The sequence below is a fragment of the Stegodyphus dumicola genome, chromosome 12, assembly GCF_044657685.1.
Source record: "Stegodyphus dumicola isolate Sdum_Otavi_A_Nest chromosome 12, ASM4465768v1".
Classification (NCBI taxonomy): Eukaryota; Metazoa; Arthropoda; class Arachnida; order Araneae; family Eresidae; genus Stegodyphus; species Stegodyphus dumicola.
In genome coordinates, this window is record NC_140779.1 from 86053402 (window position 1) to 86071718 (window position 18317).

The window sequence follows — 18317 nt, forward strand, 5'->3', positions numbered from 1 at the left end:
GTTGTTTTCTTTCATGGAGGAAAAGATTTTTCTTTGGTGTACCATTATTTCTTTATATTCCAAATTCTTTACAGTTTATTTATTTCAACTTTATTTATTATTTCACCAACATTTATTTATCCGTTGAAGTCATTGAAAAACTGGTATTCAGTGCTCATAAACTGAACACAGATAATTCAATTAATCTCAGCCTGGGACAGACATATTTATTTTTAGATCTTGCTATAAATTCGTTTGAAAGTGATTGTTATGCTGTATATATATGCGAAAAATTGTATCATCTTATGAAATTATGTAGACAGTTTTTGCGAAATGTAATGTCTTTTGTTACTTTGTCATAACAAAAAAAAAAAAAAAAAAAAGCTTTAAAATCTACTTAAAGCAAAGCTTGGTTTTACTTAAGTTTGATTTCGCTTAATTTCGATTAAGAAAACATAAAATATTAATACATTTCATGCAGTTTAAGTTCTCAGATTTCATTCAATTATTTCATGAGAGGCGATCAAAAATGAATATTTAATGAACTTGATAAATTTGTAAGTATTTTCTCCCTCCTTTCCGCAAAGCGTTCGTGGTATAACTGAAACCATGTCCGATTCCTGTTCAAGAGGTCTGGATTTCAAATTCCCGCGAAGCATTGCAGATTTCTTTGTCTTGACACGGAAAAATTCTTTAAAGACTTTAAAACGACACCGTGACTAAAAGGTGCTGAATCATAATTCACCATCACAAGGATTTGGGTATTTGGTCCTCTAAACCCCATTCGTTCATTAAAACGGGCGGATGTAAGGTACTTTCTCCCTTCTCCCGCATGCCTTCGTGGTTTAACAGGAAGCACGCTTGACGCGTAGTCGGGAGATCAGCGGTTCGAAACCTCGCGAGGGCACATAATTTGAGGCTTTCGTACAAATAATCTAATTATTTATAAAAAAGATTCTTTCGATTACAAAAATGTTATCTGCTCACTGTCAGCATATAGGAATGTATTGTGGATCTTAGATTTTGAAGTAGAGGCTTTATCGTTCATCTCTTCCTTTTTAATTTCACAAAATTAAAAACTTCTACTCTGAGTATCACAGCTACATTTACCATCTTTCCCGCTCTTCCCGTTTTTGAGCACCTCGATAATAATACCACTCTTACCGATATCGTAGGCAGTACTTTTTTTCTCATGATGGATAAAATATTTTTAATAATTCAAAATTTCCTCACTGATAAGTACAACAAATATGCCATTCGGTACCTTCTCATTTGAATCATCCACAACACGCAATCGGTTTGCGTGATGTTTATGGTCAATTATTTTAATATATAAATCGTTTCAGATCCTCATAACATTGAAATAATAGCTTATGATACCTTTGATCTTTTACATATATTCCATTTCCGTCTTCTCGAATAGGCATTTGCTTCTGCCGTATAATATCCAGCCATAGTTAAACAATCATCCAGATTAATCACATCCTATGCGTTATCCGATTTTAGCTCTTCCACACATAGTTCACTTTAATTGTGTAGACATGGGATGATCGATTTTAATCAATCTGTTGTATACAGGAAACTAAGATTTATGAGAATATAGGAAAATGCAGATATTGGAACTATTGGTATTAGACGTTTGCCATCAAATCACAAATCTAAACAAAAGATAAAGCATTACTTTCTCTAATGCATTATTTTATTTATTTTATTTAATTTCGTTACTATGCAATATACAGATTTAACACCAGTTATCATTCTGGATTAAATCATGATATGAATTGTAAAAACTGCTGAATTCTAATTACAAGAAATACAGAGGTAATAGCATTGAACAACCTAGCTTAAGATAACTAAATTTTATTCCCTTGTCCTTAATAAGAACCTTTATTATAATAGTTATAAACTATGATAAAAATTTATAAAAAAAGAAGTTATGTATTTCTCACTATAAATATGATTTGCCAAGGATTTTCTCCTTACTTAAGACGTGATGTAACTTGTAAGTACGTCCAGTTAGCAATCGAAAGGAAGCCATGAACTTCGGTCCCCGGCCGCGAAATGGCTGATTTTCTCATCTAGAACGCTGATTTAATTATCTCTTGCTTCAAACACCTAATGGATTTAATAGATAGTAGTACCCAAGCTAACATATAGTGGACGATATTTGGTCTCCAATAGGATATAGCAACTGGGTCTCCTCCTCCACTATCTTTCAAAGTGATGTATAATGTAATGTATTTTCTCTCTCCTTTCCGGTGTAATTTGAAGATCAACCGGCTAGCAGGCGAGAAGTCCAGAATTTGAATCCTGGCTAGAGTATTGTTCATTTTTATCGTTTCCTACTCAGAAATAAAGATAATAGACTGCGCATATACCACTACAATATGGTTAAACGACCTACATCATAATCTTCAGTAAGAATGCTGGATGAATTTATAATATTAATTGCTAAAAAAATTCCTGGATGAATTTATAATATTAATTGCTAAAAACGGAAAACTTGTATCCGTATATGGTTTATTTTAATCACAACTAATTATTTATTGTCTTAATTCATGTAAATTGAGTTTAGAATTCCATTCTTTCTAACTCATAGATACAGTTATCAATAGATACAATTGTAGGCGTCCTTTTTTATCCTGTTCTTTTAACAGGTAAACGTAAACATTATCATTTCTAAAAAAATTTTTATTAATAACGTAAAATTACCATTTTTAAAAAAGTATAAATTAAAGAACTTTAATTCGTATGCTCCTCTGGACTAAATGTCAATGTATGCCTCCAGTAGTTTTAAGGTCCTGAGTTAGACTTTTATAATGTCACACATATTTCTGGCATGTCATATTATATGGCGACGGTGAACACATGGATTCAGAAATTTGAAGGGTTTTTATTCCGTTCAGTTGCTATAGTTATGCCATTATGGTTAAACTATGGGTTTATGACTTAGAGCCACAGAAGATTTTCGAGGGCATTTTGTCCCATTTTACTTTTTAGATGGAAATAGCACTACCAAAAATAAAAGTTTAATCTTGCTATAAATTCGTTTGAAAGTGTTTGTTATGCTGTATATATATGCGAATAATTGTATCATCTTATGAAATTATGTAGGCACAAAGTAAAGAAATTAACATGAAAAGAACTTCCTAGCTATTATGTAGAAATAATAGTTAAAAGACCATATTCAAGATAAATCAAATACAATACTCAGTATTATTAAAGTTTAGCGTAAACCTGTTATTCCCCTTCGTAAAAACTCTCGAAGAAATCTCAGAGATCAAAACTTTAGCTATCAAATTTATTTGCAATATCAGAACCTAAAGTAGTATAGCGAACTACCGATGTTCCCAATCTACGCTGCAAATGTGTCACTGATAGACTTTTAAATTCTAATCACATTTATAAGAAACAGATCTGAATTCCGATGGGTGTTGACAAAGTAGCAAAGCAAAAATAATAATATAATTGATTAATTAAAATAAATCCTTCAAAGCGTTTCAACGATTCCTCTCTTCCAAACTTTCTCGTTTGCAGCATCATGAATTTTTATATTTGTGTTATTCTAATTTATGTTGAACTTTCCTTAAATACTTTTTCTATAAAGCAAGACCTTATGAGTCACCTATCAGCCGGCCAATAATCAGTTTGACTAGGATATAACTTGCAAATGAAATTAATATCAAATTTCCTCAGTCACAGATTCTGGTATAGAACATAAAATGTGCAAAATAAAATTCCGCTCCCGAGGACACTGAATTTAGAGTCAGTATACCTGTCTCTGGTTGCAACTCGATTATATTAAATTCTTTCACTGAAGTTCATAAACTCAACTGAAAGTGCACAAACCCTGAAGTACTTTATCTTCATCAAAATCTAACTGGTAAGTGAGAGCGACATCCATGAACTTCGAGACTGTTCTACAGTTTCGTGAATTACAATTAGAAATAGTAAATATTTAACCTGCTTATGCATTATTCAAATCTTTAATATTCTAGTCTAAAGGTGACATCAGCTAAGAGAAGACAAGACATCTACCACAAAATTAAACTGTTAATAGAATTAAAAATGAATCATTACAAGTATATATTTATCTTTAGAAGAAAAATATCTTGTTTCCGGTATTTTGGTTAATTTTACTCTATGAGAAGTAAAATTACGGTAAGATACAAAATTAAAAGTGCATTATGGACATTCATACTATCAACGTTTCTTTTATGACATATTACTTATGTAACATGTACCATTTATTTTAAAAGTTGAATTTTTTCTTTAGAAAATTTACAGAAATATACGATAATGTAATCAAGTCCATAAGTGAAAACTAGCTTGAAAATTCTTGCCGAGCAAACTGCAATTAGAAAGGGAAAGTTAGGGGAAACTGCAATTAGAATTTCTTCTAATACGGAACAAGTTTTTTTTACCAAAGTATGCTAATGAATCCTGAATGAAAACTGATTGCTCCAAAAATTTATAAGGAACATTTGATGGAACACGCTTTATTTCCGGAATTTATTACTTAGCAATTAATTCTATATATCTATAAATATATTAATAAGAAAACATCATAAAGATTATATGCATTTTTTAAACGATTTATTGCAGTATATGTGTATCTGATAATACTGTATCTTTAGTACAAGGGCAATACAAGGATGGTAAATTGTCTGTTAAATTGAATTGATTTTCAGTTTATGCATAATGTTTTCCGCAAGTGCGCGGACACAAAGACTTTTGAAAAAAATAAATTTGAACTATATTTTACGGTACAGTAGTATTGCTTATGTAAATATTAAACGATTAATCCTCGGAATGAACATTTCCTTGGCTTCATCAGTTGTACGACATTTTTAATTTTTAATTTGTGTACGATATAATAAAAACATGTCCAAATAAAATATCAATTTGGAAAGAAGTAAAAAAATGAGTATGTATATTATCCAAAATTTGCTAGCAATACACCCATTTTTCATAAATAGAAAAAAAAAACTATATTTAAATATACTAGAACTGATGTGACATTAAAAACGTAGAGATAGATTTCGGGAAAATTGTCAAAAATTCGAAACAACGTGAGATACTTAGGGTAACATTCGTTGGAAAAATCAATATTACAAAAGGTGATGCTGGAAAAAATAATAAATATATCTCTATAAAATTTTAACTAATAACAGCGCCCTACAAGCGGCTTACGTGCAAATTGTAGAACACTGATAGTTTGTGCCAGGTTCAAATCCCGGCGAAAGAACTGGTTGCTTGGAAGGATTTTATAGTTTTCCCTATGTGTAATGTAAATGTGAGTCAATTTTTGTTAAATAATCTTCGCAAAAATATTCCAGAAATTAAGCAGATAGCTCTTTCATGTATTTTGCCGTATTCAAATAACCTAACCTATTCTAACAACTGTTAATAGTCTCAAATGGAAGATATCATTTACAAAAGCATGCCACAAAATAAACATTGTTAAGAAAGTATACGATTATAAACTGAATTAAAGTCATTATCTAGATTTCCAAATTCTTGAAACTGTGTAAATTCTTCGAAGAAAAGTTAATTTTATGAAACTTTCTTTTACATAATTATTATTATTAGTAGTAGTATCGACACAAAAATCTTTTGTAGAAAATGATAACGATCTGATACCTTTCAGTCAGGCATATTCATATTCATCAGCCAGGTATATCTGTACTGTATCTGGGCATATTTGTGCCTTTCATCTTTAATAAGGTTTTAGGAATAAAGTTGAAATGGTGCATAACATCTTACAAAAGAATTTCTGATATTTATTTAATAATTACCTGCTGGGGAAATATCTTAAAAGTTCACTTTTTAAAAAACCTTTCGGGAAGGTGAAGCCCTAAAGCTGTATTGAAAAAAGTTTTTTTTTTTCCTATTTATTTCCTTAATGATTACTTGAAGTTTTTTTTTCTTTCTTAATGATTTAAGCATTTTATTAATGATTTCTTTACACCTTGTTCTTAAATTAATTTTGCCACAGAAAATAACTCTGCTGAATGCTCCAAATAAGTAAAATTAAAAACGATCTAGATCCAAAATGCAACTGCTTATTTTTATCACTTTTACTTTTTTATTTTTACAGATTTGCTACATATCGATTTATGTATTATAACATAATGTTAAATTAAATTACACCACGAGAAAAATAGTCATGAGTAAAAGGAAGACAAATAAAACTGATCTTAATACGTTTTTGATGTTACAATAGGAAATGAAAAACGCATTTTTGGTTTCTCAGTATTGTTCTAAATGTCAAAACTTCTGATAACCATTTTTTGAAATTAATCAATCGAACGAAATATCAGCAGTTTAAATCACATTGAAAAGTTAGACTATTTGTTCTTTTGAATTTTGCCTAAATCTTGCTTCCAGGGATTTCAGACGCAAGTTTCTGCTACGTTTACAAAAGTATAGTAATATTTATTTACATAAACAGTAAATGCATTCACGTAAATTATATATAAAATGGGTTTATAATCTATTTTTTCCTTTTGAATGTTTTCGGTAGATTTATCAGCTGTTGGAATTTCATCCCTATATATTTTCTGAATAAAACTGTTTTCTACGAATGCGATTCTTTGGAAACAGAATTTAATCTCCAGTGATGAAATATCGTGAAGTATTTAATCTTCTTTCAAATTTGATAAAAAGCTGCTTTTTTCCTATGTTTTAACTATCGCTATTATCAGAAACATTAAGTTCTAAGCATGACAAGAATGTTCAAATGAAAATATAATCTATGGCGTAGTATTAGCTGTATTGAGTATGAAATTTGTACAAAACCGAATATTTGTACAAAACCGAATATTCAGTTTTGTACAAATTTCATACTCTTCCCAAACCCCGAAGAGCGAAGCAAGCAAACTCCAAATTTACATTAAAAACAAGTTTTTTAAATTTTCAGTAGCCATTACCAGCAAAAATATGTTACTCATTAAAATGTTAAGCTATTCCATATTTTAGACCAATAAAAAGAAAGCAAATATAGAGCACTAGATATTTTCAAGCTCGCTAACTGCAGTCCTTTCATTTAACCTATCCTGATGCATTTTAGCAAAACATTTCTCCAAATTAAAATTACCTTCATATTTTTCGTTGAGATCGGTCGACTGTATTTTTGTTTTACTAAGCCTGGCATAAAATTAAAAACCTTCCAAGCCTTGCTCCATAAGTCTTAAAAATTCTATCACTTAAGTTATAAAACCAAGCCATTCTTTTTTTAAGTAATCCACTTCTTTATTTAAGCCAAATATGCCTCAGGCTTCTTTAACGTAATAACTTGTAACAGTGAAAATATTATTCTTCGCAGTGACGATTTCACCATTGTCTAATTGCTGTAAGCTTTCTATGTTCCCCACAGGGAAACGCATTGTTTTATCCAAGTTATCACGTCAAGATATGGTCAAGATATGCTTGCCACCTGTTGTTGTTTCTATGCATGCTGCTATGTATGTTGCTCTTTCTATGCAGTCCACATCTGAAACCTCGATGGTCAAAATCAGTTGAGTTTATGCTAATGTGTTCATTACGTTCATAATGTGACTGCTGACTTTCACATAGTCTTTATGTCCTTTGCCATCCTTCTAAATTGCTTTTATTCAAGTGATAACTGATTTCTGACTTCATATAACTCCATCCACTCTCAAAGACATTGATAAATTGCCTTTTAGTCAAACAAACTTTCCTCATTACGATATATAACATCGGAAAGAATTAACGATTGTCGCAAGAGAAAACCTCTTCGATAGTTGCGCAAGTTTCCTATATTTCAGTTTGCACATAATTCCATGAAATAAATAGTTTTCTTTAAAACCAACGTAATTTTAAGACTTATTAATAAAAACACGTTTTTATCCCTTAATTGACAAAGACTAACTGTTAAAAACATTTTGCCTTAAATTCCATAATATCCCTAGGATAACAATACCTACAATCTAACGGTAAACTGGTTCGTTAATTACACATGGGAAAACTTTCATAAAATACGTGCAATAATATTGCAAGTGTAATTGCTAATATTAACTGCTTTCTGACTGACTTATTTACTCGGTCATTGAAGGCCATACCATAGAAAAGGCAAAACCAGCAATTTACGACATGCCTATGAATAGAATGAGATTTAAATAAGATGATGTAAACAGAATATTTTTAAATATAGAAACAGCATATTTAAATCTTCCAATTTATTTTTCGAAAACGGAACCTAGCTCAAAACTTTTACATTTAAAACTTTAAAATTAAAAATTATAATTAAAATATCATCGTGGTTTTGCATAGTTATGTGTTTAAATCACTCTAACCTATTTAGTTTAGTATGAAGAGACAAGTAAAAGCAATCAAAAGGAGTTTCAAACATTTTTGACTCAACTGGATTAAAGCTAGAATTTTTTCCATAATATGTGGTCATCACCACTAGTAAAAAAGTAATATTTTGATGTGTAAAAAAGGGGTCTGGCAGTAGCGTGAGGACTCAAAATGTTTTGTGGCCCAAAATTATGGCCAGTTGGGCGTTGACCCTTTTTAGCACCCAAAATAGCGTGCGGTGTCAAGTTCTTCAATCTTAATTATTACTCACGTACCGAAATACCAAGTCTCGTAAACTCTTAAATATAGAGTACTTTTCTACCTATTTTGAATTTTCTCATTAGTGTAACGGAAGGGTAATCTTGCCGTATTTGAATATAAAATACAACTCTATTATTATGCCAGTCACTGACAAGTAATATGTACGAGATATTGAAATAACCTCTGATAATAATAGTATGGCAGTTTTATATTATCTTCTGTAATGTACCCAGAGAGTTTGACGAAACTGGGGGAAGCATATAAACTTCAATTTACTTACATATTTATTTCGAGAATACAGAAAATATTGCAACAATATTCTTGTAACATTAATAAAATATCGTCAAATTCGAAAGAAAGGTAATAAGTTTTGGAATCTCAAAATATTAATAATTATAATAGTTTAAAATAATCGTACAGTCTTATGCAGAAAATATTACAACTAATGCGTGAATCTTTCGCATCTAACTAGCACGCAGATAGACTGTTAGTGCAAAGAAAGGCTAGGTTCAAATTAAGACAGATATAATACATTTGTAATTGGGACATCTCTTCGAAATATAAGCAATGAAAATGCACCACTCTGAAAGTCACTATGAGGTTGCTAGAATGAAAAGGGAGTTGCGATATCCTTGACTTTCTTCCTTTCAGCGGCAGTCTATCAAATTAGCAACGAGGCTGTACAAAACCATGCTTGTCACTGTTAAAAGGTGTGTAGCGAAGAGCAGGTAAAACTGCTCCAAGCATGAAATTTTACGAGCACCGGTATATCTAAAGATTTGACATAAGAAAAAGCAATGCGCATTTCTTCGGAATTTAATATGCTAAATCTATATCTGCGAAATCTTTACATTCAAAATTTACTGACTTCGTCTAGATAAAACAAGCGTTCATTGGAATTGATGGAGAAAGGGTCCTAAAAAATTAAGAGATAATGGGACTTAAAATTAAGCCCTAAAATATATATAAAAGGAAAATTAAATACATCCTAACGAATTAATTTATTTATCATCTTTTTTTAACTTATGCACATTAAATAAATAGAAAAAGGAACATCTATTGTTCGAATTAGGTATGACTCCGCGTTTTTAACATCACCATATTCAAATGTAATCATGCTGTTTTAAAATACAACTCTTGTGTCCAGATAACTGTTATTGCACTGATCACTGTTATTGTGTCCAAATCGCTGTTATTATATATGATCAGGTATATATATATATAGAGAGAGAGTATTTTAATTGCTAATTTCTCAAGGTACCACTTAATTGGTATTTCTTTTTGGACATTCTTCACTATGTGTTTACTTTTGGTTTTGACTTTTACCCTTGGCTGCATGAATGACGAAACACGAATTGAATTATTGTAGAGTTAGGTTTGGAGGCAACTTGCCCTTGATAAGTTTGTCTCCTGCCTGCTCAACAGTCATTCACTTATGCATTTTAAAAAAAATCTTTTAGATTAATTTTACTTTGCTACATTGGTGAATTTAATTTCATGGTTTGGTTTTGCACTTGATTTACTTATGCTATCTGAATTTAAATAATATTGTAGATTAATTCGAAAATTAAATCTTTTATATGTTTGCAAATTTTTAATTATTTTAACTTTAAATTTGCTTTTTACGTATATACATGTTTGTTAAAATTTATATATATATATATATCCTTCAGCATATCATTCAGCATTTTCAGAAGTTTTTCGATGATAAATACAAATGAAGCAATTCAAAAACATAAAACAAATTTCACGGAATCACATAAGCACTGTTTTATTCTATTCACTTTTTTTTGCCTTGTCTCCGAAGCTGGAAAATTCCTTTTTTAAAAAAATGTCGTTAGATTTATTCATAAAATATGTATTGAGATGCTATTTGACAGTCTCCAAAGAAATGAACTTCAGGCCATTAAAAGAATTTTGAAGTGTTTTGAAGAAATTTCGGTCTAGGGGGACAAGATCTAGCGAATATGTGGGTGACAAATAGCATTCCAGGCACATTCAATACGTCTGGCTGATGTCCATCAAAATGCAGAGTCAAGAATTGTCATAATGGAAGACAACACCTCGAGTTCTTCCACCAAGCAGGACATAGGCATGCCAACACATCATTTCAAATCTGAGCTGCCCTTAACAAAATTTGCGAAGTCTTGAACATCATCTCAGCAATGGTCCAAGATATTTGCCATCCTCAGTAACACACATTGCACACGAGGTATTCTCGCTAGAAACTGAGCATACACAGACCAGTGACATTAATGCGACCACCACCTACTTTGGATGTCAACGTGAAATAACCAATCACAGAATGCAGGTGGATGCGCTTTGTAGTATAATGTTTATAAAGCGTGTCCGAGAGAGTCAGAAAACACTGCAGTCCTTGGTGTAATGCAGAAACGGAGCGGTTTATCAGACGTCCAAAGGGCATGATTATTGGCTTTCGGGCCAAGGGCGGAAGCATTTCCTAAACGGCTAATTTTGTAAACTGTTAGCGTGCCGCCGTGGTAAAAGTATACCGTACATGACAAAATGGCGCTATCCAAAATCAGTGACGTGGCAAAAGTGGTGCACCGCAGGCCATAGATGACCGCAAGCCATAGATGACCGCAGGCCATAGATGACCGCAGGCCATAAGGAAACGACGGCTGCGGGGATGCGTTCGAGCAAATAGACGTGCAACCGTTGAGCGACTGACCGCCCAGATGACCCAAGGGGTTACCAACAGCGTCCCCTCAACGACGGTTCAGCAAATGTTGCTGTGCATAGGCTTTCGCAGCAGACGTCTGGTTAAAGCACCTATGCTGATCTATCGTACTTTCCACTCATAATTGTGGAAGGTAAGATAGATCAACAGAAATACGCATCTCCCCTTGCGGACTGTGTCTACCTCTACATGCACAGTGGTTTTTCTCAGAATGATGGCATCAACCGGCAGGAAAATGCGAAGTGTCATACAGCTCGCAGTGTACGTGCGTTGTTCGAAGAGCATCAGGATGAGTTTACCGTACTCCCCTGGCCAGCAACCTCTCTGAAATCTCGAGAATCTGCGGGACCACCTTGATAGGGTTGTTCGCGCCATGGATCCTCAACCACGCAACCTAATGCAGTTGGCTACTACGCTGAAGTCGGCATAGCTCAATATCCCAGTGAACACCTTGAAGAACCTAACTGACTCTCTTCCTGCAAGTCTCGCAGCGGTCCAACCTGGAAAGGTGGTTATTCTGGCTTTCTAGAAAAGGTCACATTAATACGACTGGATTATGTATGTTAATTAATGTTATGTAATATGTATTATGTAATCATCTGAACTTATATCAATTTTGAATCTATTGTATTCTAACGACGATACCTCTGCAGCCTTTGTTTAGTAGTGTAAAGTAGTAATTGCGCATTTCTCAATTGACTCCTGATGGGACGTCTTTACTGGCCCTACGAGGGACATTGTCTCCAGATAGGTGAGGACAAGAGACATATACGAGGAGGCATACATTAGTAGACAAAAAATGGTGAATAAAAAGATTATGTACAGAATAGAAAATGATGAAAATTTCAGAACAATTGAATGGTTTATTTCAGAGTTACATATTACAAAATAACGAGCTCAGTAAGGGGTTGAACCAGTTCTAGCCTGGTTGAAAGCTGCCACACGGTGTGGCATAGATTGATGAAGCTCCCGAATGGTCTCATGCGGTATTTCGTGCCAAATTTGTTCCAATTGTCGGGCTAGGTCATCAACAGTCCCTGTTAGATACAGTCGCCTTCCCATCGTATACTGCACATGCTGGATGGGAAAGAGATCTGGTGATCTGGCTGGCCAGAAAGTGTTTGGTAAGCCGTAAGGCAATTCATAGCAGCACGTGTCGTATGTGGTCTGGCATTATCTTGCTGAAAAATTAGGCTAGGGTATTGTAAAAGGAACGGTAACAAAACAGGTGTCCGAATGTTGTCGACGTACCGTTGTGCTGTAAGTGTGCCTTTAATGACGACCAAAGGGGTCCGGCTTTCAAGGAGAATGGCACCCCAGACCATAACTCCTAGTTGAGAGTCTGTGTGGCGTGAAATAGTGAAAGCAGGATCGGCACGTTGCTCTGGGAGTTTCCAGACACGTTTCGTTGATCGTCACTACACAATTGGAAGCTGGATTCGTCGCTAAAGACTATACGTTCCCAGTCAGCATCATTCCGACCTGATTGAGCCAAGCATCACTGTAATCTGGTTTGAAAGGGTGCTGGCGTGAGTGGCAGGTGGCGTAAAGGTCGGTAGGAGCGTAGATTTTGCTCTATCAGCCGTCTGAGAATGGTCATCGTGGACACTCGTGTGCGGATCGCACGTCTGATCGTTGATAGCGTTCAATCAGGCACAGTTATCTTGCTCCAATTGTCCGACAGTCATTCTGTACTCTCGATCTGTTGCGGTCCTAGATCAACTGCCACCATTATGACAGTGAGAAATCCGCCATTTGTCCACCCAATCTTGCCACCATCTTCTAATCACCTCATCGCTTCGACTCATAAGACGAGCGATTCTTCGATTTGCCCAACTTGCCTCTTTCAATCCAGTGATACAACTTCTTTCAAACTCTGACAGTTGCTCGTAATGAGCTGGAATCTTGCGGCGAAGCATTCTTTTTAGTCGTTGAAAGGTATCCTAAATTGCAAAGAAACAGACATTTCTAAAAATAGCTCAAGAACAGCACCTTATTTACATCTGCTGGATGCGCAGTTCCAATGCACTGGAAATTGAACTATTCATTCATTATATATCAAATTTTAATCATTTGCGTATTTCGTCAAAACATCTATACATACGGAAATTTCAAAGCAATCGGAGGTTTCCTTCTTGGTGCGTCGATTTTTTTGTTATAGAATGTATATTTTGATATATTGTGTTTTTACAGTCTTATTTAATTAATAGTTCTTGCGATTATTATTAACAACAGAATAGTAATTATATTCGTATGCTAAATTAGGTATCATTATAGCGTCATGGTTTTAATTTTGGTTAGTAATGGTTAGTAATTTTTGCAGGGTATTAAGTACCGTTGTCCACGTAAGCACGGCAGACGGAAAGATCTCCACTAAAATAATATGAGGAAAAACATATTAAAATGAAAATAATAAACGCCTTAGTTTTAAAATAAGTGTGATATAAAATATCATGGTCCTGGGACTGAAAATTTGGATATTTTAAAATTTCGTCATACAAACGCGCGGTAAATAAATAAGTCACTTTAAACACCGTCTGCATAAGGAGACATGTCTGCGAGCAAGTCTGCTCGCAAGCATGTACTCTGACACCATTTCATGTCTACACGGAGATTTTTCATCTAAATTCCTCTGATTTACTAAATCAATCAAGACGACGCGATCTGTTCCCAGTAAGGAACTTCTATCAATCTCCCATAAATATAATAGTTTGCAAAGTTCTTAATGCTTTTACTTTTCAGGGATTAAGTTTTCAAATAAGTTGTAATAATAGCCCTAACGCTTTGATTTACCTAAGCATACATTTTTAAATACGTAATAATAATAGTAATAACACTAACAATAATAATAGTAGTACCAACAACAGAAGCAGAAGAATTGACAGGAGGCAGAACGTAGCAACGACTGAAAATGCCAATAAAATTGCAAAAAAAATGCGAAGTACGAAAAAAGTAAATAAAAATTGTAATTGTATTGTATTGTAAAATTTTAATGAAGCAGAAACGAAAAGCAGTTGATTGAGTAATTTTTTTCATATATATGTATATATATATATATACATCAGCTAGTTTACTTAAGTATGACGAAGCATTCGAAGGCTACCTGCCCAATGAAAGGGATGCATCCTTAAAGGATGTTCTAAATCAAACAGTCTAATATTCTTGTTATCATAGGAAAATAACACGAAAAGCAATACTACAGCAAGCCCATTCGCATGAGTTGGAACTCGGGTCGAATTCCCAGTATTCAGCTGTCTTAATCACTCAATCATTGAGAAGATTTCTTGTTTATGTGTACGATATATTCCCCTTACGTTGTTTTCTCTGCTGTATTTTGATAGGTAATCTTAAATGCTTTATGCTACGGTTCCTTTTGACATAGCTTAGAATTATTTCGCATTCTTTGTTAATCATAACCATTCTTTCAAGTATTCATGTGTATACATAGATAATTTAGGCACCTCACAGCAGTGTTACGAGCGATTGCGTCTTCATTTGATTTCGGGACATAAATGGTTCACACTGTACATGTCAGAAAAACATGATAATACTGATATTGCATTCTCCCTACCTTCCTTCGATATTTCAAGTGGAATAAAGTTATGCATATACGGTAAACAAAAATATTACAAACTTTTCATCCGTCCTGTTCCATTAAGGACGTGTGCCTTCGTTGAGCCGAAGTTTGAATCCCGAAGAAGGCAGTGTAATAACAATAATGCTTTATAGTATAGCATGAACAAACTTCTAGATAGTCTAACTCTACGGCCAATGCAATTGGCCATTCCTTACAAATGCTATAGAAAGAAGTGTCCAAGCAATGTTTGAGGAAAAGTTGCATATGTGTTTAATAATTAATGCTTCTCAGTAAACATTAATCAAATAACATCAAATAGTTAATAGATTTTTATTTGACCTGGTAAGGCTATTTAAGTCCCATAACTAACGTACGTGAAGCGAGTTATCACTATATCTGAGAACAAAGACAGTTTTGAGAAAGTTATAATGACCTTTTTATTTAAACATAATTTTGAACAGATTTGCCAGCTTTTGTGTAACTGAGCACAGCTCATCGTGATGCAAATAAATAGGGCAAACGTTGAACAGTAATCAAAGGCTATACAACTAAATTCTCAACTAGAAACTATCTCAATAACTTTACTAGAGAGCCAGATTTAGAGGATTACAGCCGAAAACGTCGCGGCAAAAACATCGCGGACGAAAACGTCGCTGAGAAAACAACGCAAGGCAAAAACGTCGTGCTGCAAAACATCGTGGGAGAAAACATCGCAAAGAGAAAACATCGCAGTACTAAAACATCGTGGTACAAAACATCGTCGTCGAAAATAAAGCGGTTCAAAAACTTCGCAGTTTAAAAACGTCGTCGTCGAAAATATCGTGGTAAAAAATAAAGTGTCTACAAATAATCGCATGACGATAACATCGCAGACATGCTTTTTTCAGGTTTTAATAATTGTAAATGGATATCCCCATAATAATTTGTGAGCGCAAGATGCGAAGAAGGTAATTTTTACTTTTACATTTTTTTATAAACTAATAAATTTTTGTTGAGAAAATAAGAAAACTTAAGCATAGAAAATTAATGCAACTTATAAGCACTTAATAGAATTTTAAAGCGACATAGTTAACTAAAAAAGGCCATTAATGAATCATTTTTTATAAAGTTTTTACTGGTAATTTTTCATGAAAAGTATAATCTATAAGTTTTTTAATTTTCTATGCTTAAGTTTTCTTCTTACTTTTTTAAGCAAAAATTTATTAATTAATAAAAAAATGTGAAAGTAAAAATTATCCTTCTTCACATCTTGCGCTCATAAATCATTATGAGAATATCCATTTACAATTATTAAAACCTGAAAAAGCATGTCTGCGATGTTATCGTCATGCGATGATTTGTAGACACTTTATTTTTTACCACGATATTTTCGACGACGATGTTTTTAAACTGCGAAGTTTTTGAACCGCTTTATTTTTGACGACGATGTTTTGTACCACGATGTTTTAGAACTGCGATGTTTTCTCTTTGCGATGTTTTCTCCCACGATGTTTTGTAGCACGATGTTTTTGCCTTGCGTTGTTTTCTCCGCAACGTTTTCGTCCGCGATGTTTTTGCCGCGATGTTATCGGCGGACACCGATTTAGAGAGATCGCAAATCCAATTAATTATAACTGCTTGAGCTGACAGGAACTAACCACGTAGCATGCACATAAACAATCCAAAACCCTTAGCTTAAATATTCATAACTAATTTGCGTTCTAATTATGAATGCAAAAATCACACATTATAGTAAAGCTTGAAATCATATTAATTGGTATATTGACATAAGATACCCTAAAAGTTATCAGGTTCAATGTTTCTTCTAACCTTCTTCGGAAACATACAATGACCTGACTAGGAACAGAGAGCTTACTAAAGCTATGTTCACTAATTGTAGTAAGTAGACAGGATACAGACGAAGGGTATACAAAACCCTTTATTTTTTCTTTATATACAATGACTTCCGTACTTCGGAATACAATGACCCTCCACTCGGGGTCTAACGTAAAAGATATCAAAATAAAACTAAACTCTAATTTAACTTTAGAATAATACACGTGTAAGATTGGCCTTATAATAACAGGAAGCGTATGTAGCACAGAGACTGTGAACACTACAATACGTTTAATTTATCAAGAGGATTAAAACCTCTGGCCTGGAAGGCAAATAGCAACTGCGTAACTTCTAAGGTAAGCGGCCTGCTTCGAACTCACTGTTTCCTCTCTCCCTGCTTGGCAAAAAGGCCACACTTAAATACTTGGCGTTCGCCAGACAACTTTTGCATAAAATCCTTAACGCTTATAATTCTGGCCGGAAGTAGAAAATAAGAAGGGATAGTAAAGATTTAAAATAAAATAAACGTTAGTAAAACTTAAGATCCTTACAAAGTTATTAAATATATTTACTGATAATTCCTGTAAATCAAGCTGCCTTATGTACTATTTTGATCTTAGCATCCTATTTAAAAGTACTCAGACTTAAAGTACAGCTTAGAAAAACTACAAGAATTGAAGAAGCATATTTGTAATATAATTTTTGATAAAGGAAATTTATGAAATGATCTTTTGATGAGAAGGTTGAGAATCCTATGATGGTTTTAAGAACCGTCTCAGCTCTTTTCGGTAGAAATTATATATCCTTTCAGAAAATGATGACAGGACGAAGACTGATAAAATAAATAATGATTATATTTCATTAGAATTGTAGTGTCAAATTAATGCTGTAGTAATTCTCTAATATATAAGAAAGATAGATTTCCTTATAAATCTTGATAGGACTGCAACATTACAAATTATTTTATTCTTACAGCAAAACATTAATCAATCATTCATGTCTATTATCAATCAAGATACTAACGTTTCAGTAACGTCTTTCTACTTTTTATACTGCGCAGCATACATCAACCTTGATTCAATCTTGTTCAAATAACGTAAAAACGAAATATAAATAATATAGCGATGAGTAATAGCGACATTTTCTTCGCTGAATCTGCAAATGTAACTGCCTTATTTATTTTTTAAATAATGAATTATTCTGAAACTCTCTGTTATGAACTCTTTTCAGAACTGAAAGAATATTGACTAAGTTCAGATAAAGCTTTTCGTATTTCACCACTTGGAGAAGGAAAATAAGCAAAGAAATTTAGATTCCCCTTTTCGTTTTTATTAATTCTTTAACGTATACGCATTAACAGTTAATAACCTCTAGCTTCTTTAAATTTTATAATTAAACTCGTATATTTGTATAATTAAACTTACAAGTTGAACCTTAGCGGCATATAGATAAAACTACATGAATAGATGAGTCAATTTTCGGTTTCTAGAAGCATCTTATTTCGCATTCATTAAACTATATTTTATGTCCATATTATCCTGGTGTACAATGTCAAACCACGGGGAGCTACGTGTTACATCTGTAAACTCTGTTTGTACATAAACGTGTCATTTCATGAATTTGCGTTTCTAGAAATAATGATATTTTCAGGAACAATGAATA